Consider the following 8,054-nt stretch of genomic DNA (forward strand, 5'->3'; position numbering starts at 1 on the left):
TTCTAGGCTCTCCAGCCAGGGGAAACAGCCACTGAGCATCTACCCTGTCAAGCTCTCTAAGAATTTTATACATTTCAATGAGATCACCTCTCATTCTTCTAAACTCCAGAGAATATAGGCCCATTCTCATAGGACAACCCTCTCATCCTAGGAATCAATCTAAAGAACCTTCATTTCACCCCCTCTAAGGCAAGTATATTCCTTCCTTAGGTAAGGAGACCAAAACTGTACACAGGACTCCAGGTGTGGTCTCACCAAAGCCCTATATAATTGCAGCAGCAAGGCTTCTTTACTCTTATATTCCAACCCCCTTGCAATAAAAGCTAACATACCATTTGCTTTCCTAATTGCTTGCTGTACCTGCATGTTAACTTTCTGTGATTCGTGTACAAGGACACCCAAATCCCTCTGAATACCAACATTTCTTAGACTCTCACCTTTTAAAAAATATTCTGCTTTTCTATTCTTCCTACCAAAGTGGATAATTTCACATTTCCCCACATTATACTCTATCTGCTACCTTCTTGCCCACTCACTTAACCTGTCTATGTCCCTTTGCAGCCTCTTTGCGTCCTCCTCACAGCTTACTTTCCCACCTGGCTTTATATCATCAGCAAACTTGGCTATATTACACTCGGTCCCTTCATTAAAGGATCCTTTTCTCACAATGATTTGAATATGTAAATAATTGTACATGTATTCTTTATTTTTCTGAAGACTTCCATGGATGATTGCTCAATGGAAATTAAAAAATGAATTAGGATAGCAGAGGAGATTTTCTCAGATCTAAACTGGAAGGGCAGACTTATAAAAATGGAAACAAAGTTAAAAAGATATAAAATCATATGCATGATGCACTCTCGTACATAATACGAGAGCTGGAAACTGAAAGTTAATGTTGAGAAAAGGATCAAGGTTTTTGAAATGTAATGCTAAAATCGGCTTCTCAAGGTACCTTAAATACTAGATGCACCAGTGATGCGATTCTTCAAAAATAGGGCGTGTAGATGGAGTTAATGAAGAGAATCATCAAAGCAAATATGTCCGATTTCAGCCATGCTGCTTGTGGCAGCAGTGAAGATTAAATGCACTATTTAGAAAGGATAACTCAATAGAGAGAGAACGAGGAGGTGCCTACAGACATCATGGTGTGTCAGAAGCAGTAGTCTAAAGGTTTCAACTGGGGCCAACAATAGATAAAAGAGGTGGAACCCCATTTGGACCTGTGCTGCTACTCCTTCCAATCCTCCTAGATAGAGAGTGGATTAACAGGCAGCCATGTACCATAGCAAAGAACCAAGGATGATCTATTATTTAGAACATAAGGAAATTCACAATCAAGAAAATTGTTCTCTTGAGCCTAATCCTTCCAATAGACCATGCACAACATATGCTGTCATGAACTGTTACTGATCTATTCCATTTCCAAGGGATAAAACTATGGAATTTCTTCCTAATGACTAAAGATAATCGAACAAAAACTGGAATCTAACAAGACGAGCAACATAATTCAAACCTGTATAGTAGCATTCCAAGTTCACATCCCCATGTTCCCAACAGGACGAGAACCAGTGTGGTCCATTGAGTAGGGAGAGGCTGTTGGCTTATCTTCCACTCATTGAGAAAGAATAATCAATTGGCCAAAGAGTAGATTCCAGTTGGTAGATTCCATCTATTCAAGCCTAGAATAAAACATTAGCACCAAAAATAAACATAAATGGCTTTTGATACTTAATAAGAACTATTTAAACAGGATTCTTCCTGTCTGACAGAGTTACTCATTAAGTGAGAAAATAATTTAATAAGCTAGGGATTTATGAAGGAACGGCATGTATTACAATAACAATTTTCTTAAAATAATATTCTCCAAGTTTTTGTAATGATAACACTCACAATTATTTCATGATGTGGAGATGCCGGTGATGGACTGGGGTTGACAATTGTAAACAATTTTGCAACACCAAGTTATAGTCCAGCAATTTTATTTTAAATTCACAAGCTTTCGGAGGCTTCCTCCTTCCTCAGATGAACGTTGTTGGAAAACGTTGTTTAATCCTGACCCCATCACAGACAAATGAACTCCTGCAGGTACAATCAGACTGCTGGCACTGCAGATGAGAAGATGCCTACTGGAACACACCTCCTTGGCTTGGCATGTTAAACACATATCAAAGATTGACCTGGTCACATTGCTGAAGTCACTGTGTCAATCATTGGCGTTCTGGCACTTGAGCGGCTGGAGCCAGTTTTCTGCCAATTATAAGCCAATGTGGATCTCACCTCCAAACAGCAGCACCAACAACTCGCATTTATAGAGTGCCGTTAACATAGTAAAATGTCTCAAGGCGCTTCACAGGAGCGTAAACAGCCAAATGACCCCGGGGGCGCAGAAAATTTGGTGAATAAAATATTTTTTAACTTAAAAAAATTACAAACAAGTTATAGAATAATTATAATAGATTATATTAGCTGGGAATTAAGTAAAGACAATGTTAAAACAATCTGATATGGAAAAGACAGAATGGAGGAAAATAGCCGATTGGGGATAAAAGATTTACAATTTTTATTGTTGTTTATTTTAATTGTATATGTTACTATTGCAATATTAAGATTACTCCCTACATCAGAGTAACTTTATTACTGTCATGTTAAGGTTTGTTCCAAGATCAATGTGTAAACTAACAACTTTAAAAATGGGCATTGCACGGAGCCTGGAATCTCCCTAGGGATACTGGTATTCTAAGGGTTAATTTCAAATGTACAGGCACTCCCTCAAAGTTTTGTAAGGCTCTTTATTTCTATTTTTGTTAATGAAAATGTGAAGAAAGTTAGGAAGGAAGTGAGGAAGGAAGGGAGGGAGGAAGAAAGAGAGGAAGGAAGGGAAGGAGAAAAGGAGGAAGAAGGGGAGGAAGGGAGAAATGGAGGAAAGAAGGGAAGGAAGAAGAGAGGAAGGAAGGGAAGGAAGGAGAAAGAGAGGAAGTAAGGGAGGGAAGGAGAAAGGGAGGAGGGAAGGACTTGCATCAATGTAGCGCCTATCACTTCCTCCAAAACCAATGAAGTGCACACTGTTGCTATGTAGACAATGGAGCCGCAGAGTGGCAGGACATACATTCATATTTGCAATTTTCCACCTATCACTGTAGAGAGGCACCTGATAAAGACCAGTACTCCACCACAGAGAGAAGAAGGAAATCATCACTGGACCATTATCACACACCTCCTATTGGCCAGCTTCAGAGTAACATACATACAAAGTTAACAAAGCTCAAGCAAGGCTAGTGATTAGAAATGTCTTCTCCCATGGAGTAATGGATATGTGGAACAGATTCCCAGTAAAAGTAGCTGATGCAGTGTCAATTAACACCTGCAAAAAGGTTTATAAATACTGGGTTGAGAATCAGATTAGAGGTCATAGGGAAAGGTGAAGATTGAGACAATTAAATACTCCAATAGTGGACATAATGATTCCTGTACTGCTGAGGCTGGATGGTCATTGTTTCTGGTAAATTGAGTTGAATAATGGAAATATGGTAAACAATCTAGAGTTTAATGTAACTATCTTTGAGGATCAGCAAGTATTTATGCAGAAATTTCCCCCAGAAAATCAAACAAGTTGGGTAGAGTCCACAGTAGAATCAATTATACATAATGTGCATAAGGAGAGAGCTTGCTGGCCTTTTCTTGCTCCATGCTTTCTACGTTCTTACATTCTGTAGTATTATTATGAGTCCTATACACTGTTGGTATTCACACCAAAGTATTAATCATGATTAGTATACAATGAAGCAAACTCACTTAATATTGTCACTTTGGTTCCAAGGTTCAGATTGATTTAGCTCTGTGTAACGGGCGCTGGAAGAGAAGTATTCTATGGGCTTGCCTGCATCTCTTTCAAGTCATATAATAGAAATACTGAAGATGCAAAGCAGGTCCCCAAGTTCTTGTTATATGCTTACAGAGATACCGAGTGGCATTGAATGGTTAAACTCTACGTTAAAGTCAATTGCAGAAATCCAAAGCAGATCCAGAAAAATTGTGGGGTAGAGTGCCTTGCAAATTGACACTGAGGGATAGAGATACATAACTGTTACTTATAATGCCTGATGACCTTCTGATGCAAGAAATTTGGAGAAGTAAATTAGGCTGCTCAATCTTGGGAAGGGGGAAGGGGGTGGTAATAACCATGGCCTAATCAGAAGGCTGGCATCTGCATGGTTTGTTTTGAAGGAACATCCTTTGGAACCAGTCTGAATAGCAGATGGCAGTAAAATCTCTTTATTTTGCTGGTGCCTACAGATCAGATTGGAACTGTTCATCCAGAACCTGGCAGGAGATGCGAATAAGTCAGATGGGAGATGGAGAAAAAGATAAAGACTAACACAGAATCTAAAAACAAAATTGAAGTACAACAAGAATTAAGAAAATCGGTGAAAATAGCTGGCAAGAGCAAGGTTCATTTCCCCTTATACTTGGAGTCACACAATGGTATGCTGACTCAGGGCACGACTCAGAAGAGGTCATAGGTCAGCAGTGTTTACAGTCTTTGGTGTCAGACTGTTTACTTTGTGCTGGTACAGCTGTCAGATTGGTTGGAAATGCAAAAATAGGGGGGTGGGGAGATGAATCTTTGGCCTAGAAATTGGATCCATTATGGGGGGGGGGGGGTAGCATGCACGTGCTCATTCTATGCCGGAAGTGCACCGCCCGCCATATTGGTAAAAGCCCTTCCGCAGGCGTCCATTGCCCACGCGTGAATTAGGCGTTAGGTCTTTTACATATACAAATAGAGAGTTTAATGCCCATTTGAGGCCCCCTTTGCAAAATTCAATTGCGACTGACCACAGTGTGTGCCATGGGTGCTTCGGTCAGTTTCTTCGGGTGCTGGGCAGTTGAACCAGCACTCCTTAAAGGGACCGCTAGAGACTGCCACCCAAAAGTTAAGTTTTAACTTTTTTTACTTGCCTTATTTTGGAGCCGGGAAAAGCAGGACTTCTCCTGCTGGCTCCACATTAAATTTGTGGGATGCTGACAGTCACTGCTCGCCCCCCTCCCTCCCGACTCCACTGAGGAATTTGCTCCGCCTCCACGATCGATTCAGGGTACCATCCAATTTCTAGCCCTTTGTATTGGGACACCTGATTTCAGAGGCTAGATTACAACAGTCACTACAGAGATAAATCTGTGCTGGATTCACTCCCAAGTTGGTGTACCGATTTCCTGAAAAAGGAAAACCTGTTTCCCAGAAAATTATATTTAGTTGACAGTAGAGTCATATTAGGAAGAATGTACAATTTCTTACATACTTTTATATGACTAAAGGTTTCCAAAATAGAAATTCTTTCACAATGATGTCACTTCTAACTTGTAATAGAATAAGTCGCACTTAATGATTTCTTTTTAAGTTTATTCAATAATGGCCACAATGCAAGAAAGTCCCTGTTTCTCAACGTTTCTGTGAATTTACCCCTCTCCTCTCTTACTTTTACCTCAACTTTCTCCCCCATCTCTCTTGAAACACTAGTTAGGATTTTCCTCCCCCCCCCCGCACCCCTCCCCGTTGCCTGTGTGCAGGGCAGGCAGACTGCACTCCACTTGTCAAGGCCTCCCCGTGCCCGAATTTGATATGTTTCCATGGGCACAAACTGCCCTTCAGTACTTCGCCCAAATGACCCATCTTCTTTTTTATAAGTACAGAAAGTTTGTGTGAACAGGCCATCCTGGCATGGAGATTACAGGGCCGCCCCTGGTCCTGTGCTCACCGAGATCCACACGAGCACTTTTCCAGCAGAAGTCTCTGAACCACAATTAGAAGTACAAACACTGGCTGATTTTTCCCCTCCCTTGCCCAGGGCCGCTGATCGCTCTCCCATTTCCTGGCCAATGTGCCCAGGTCACTTGTTCCTTGGGCACTGCTATTGCATCTCTTGATACACCCATTGATGGGAGGAGGGGCCAGGGTGATTTAGAAAGGTTAACTTTCGCTTGTTTCCTATTTCTCCGTGTTACACTTCACCTTATTAAGCCTTCCAACCCGAGGAAAATCTTTATGAGAATGAAGGATCAACCAAATGTCAAAGGCATGAAGTGCAGCTCAATTTGCTGGGGATTTACGGGCTGCTTCAGGCCCTCAGAAACTTTGGGTTGTCACAAACCATTCCTTATGTTTAATTCAAAACATACCGTTAAACTGAGTGATAAATGAAGCTAATCAGTCAGAAACAAAATGACACCATTGAAATGGAAGGTCTGCCTTAACCTTAGGGCTAGGGGCTCAGCATGGGGTACCATGGATTCTCCCCCTGTGTCCTGGCCAATATTTATTGCAACCAACATCACTAAAAAAAAAGATTATCTGATCATTTAACACATTGCTGTTTGTGGGAGCTTGCTGTGCACAATTTGGCTGCAGTTTCCTACATTACAACACTGACTACACTTCAAAAGTACTTCATTGGCTGTGAAGCGCTTTGGGATGTCCTAAGGTTGTGAAAGGTGCTATATAAATGCAAGTGTTTCTTTCATAGATGTAACCCAAGTCCTATCAATCCATGGCACAGCACATTACAGTATCACGGTACATTAGAGTGTTGTAGAATGTTAGAGCATTGTAGCAAGTTAGAGCATCATTGTCTGACTCAGCCTTGAAGAAGTTGTATTGGTTGTATTGTGAAAGCTGCAAAAATGCCACTGAAAAGGTTAAGTTATTGTCTTCTGATGGGCTGTTGAAATAGTAGGATTTGTGCAACATGTTCTATAGAAAGGGATTGTGTGTAATTTGGGATGTGAAAAGAGTAAAATGTGTAACCAGGCAAGAATGAGTTCACTTACCAGCAACCTGGAGTTGAAAATGATTTGTTTAACTATAAATAATGTGGTTATGGATAGAAAATGATCTGGTGAGTGGCTGACCCTTAAAAACAACAAAGAGCCCAGGATTGATGCTCGGCCTGTCCTGAGTTAGTGATCTCATCTAAGGCAATGAATAGGGGAGTTACATCGAATTACATTGAGTATACAGCACAGAAACAGGCCATTCGGCCCAACTGGTCTATACAGGCTTTTATGCTCCACACGAGCCTCCTCCCACCCCTCTTCATCTAAACCCATCAGCATATCCTTCTACTCCTTTCATGTGCTTATCTAGTTCCCCTTAAATGCATCAATGCTATTTGCCTCAACTACTCCTTGTGCTAGCGTGTTCAACATTCTAACCACTCTTTGAGTAAAGAAGTTTCTCCTGAATTCCCTATTGGATTTATTAGTGTCTATTTTATTTTGATGACCTCTAGTTTTGGACTCCCCCACAAGTGGAAACATTTTCTCTACGTCTACCCTATCAAACCCTTTCATTATCTTAAAGACCTCTATCAGGCCACCCCTCAGCCTTCTCTTTTCTAGAGAAAAGAGCCCCAGCCTGTTCAGCCTTTCCTGATAAGTATATCTTCTCAGTTCCGGTATCATCCTTGCGAATCTTTTTTGCACTACAATGCCTCTATTTCCTTTTTATAATATGGAGACCAGAACCGTGCACAGTACTCCAAGTATGGTCTAACCAAGGCTCTATACAAGTTTAACATAACATAACAAGTGGCCCCATGGTTAAGGATAGAAAAATTGGCCCCTTATCAGCTCTCCACTGACCCCTGCTGGAATGGTGCGTATGTGAATGTTGCGTGAGCAGAAAACCTGGGTTGGGTGTAAGCTCTTCCCTCTTTTTCCTGTGGTTGAACAGCCCGCCAACATCTGAGCTCACCCATGGAGAATAGCTACCAAAGGGCAACCTATAGCTGTGGAACTGTACTCCAAGGAAGGCCCGATATCTTCTGGAGAGGAGAGAGAAAATTGAGAGAAAGCATTGGAAGGAAAATAGCTTGGGATTTCTAATTCAAGGGAATGAGTGTACAGGTATTTTTCACATTTTGGGTTTAGGGCGGTATTGCTGCAGTTATATAAGGTATTGGTGAGACCGCACCTGGAATACTGCATACAGTTTTGGTGTCCATACTTAAGAAAAGACATACTTGCTCTCGAGGCAGTACAAAGAAGGTTCACTC

Source organism: Heptranchias perlo, chromosome 29 (genome assembly GCF_035084215.1).
Source record: "Heptranchias perlo isolate sHepPer1 chromosome 29, sHepPer1.hap1, whole genome shotgun sequence".
Lineage (NCBI taxonomy): Eukaryota > Metazoa > Chordata > Chondrichthyes > Hexanchiformes > Hexanchidae > Heptranchias > Heptranchias perlo.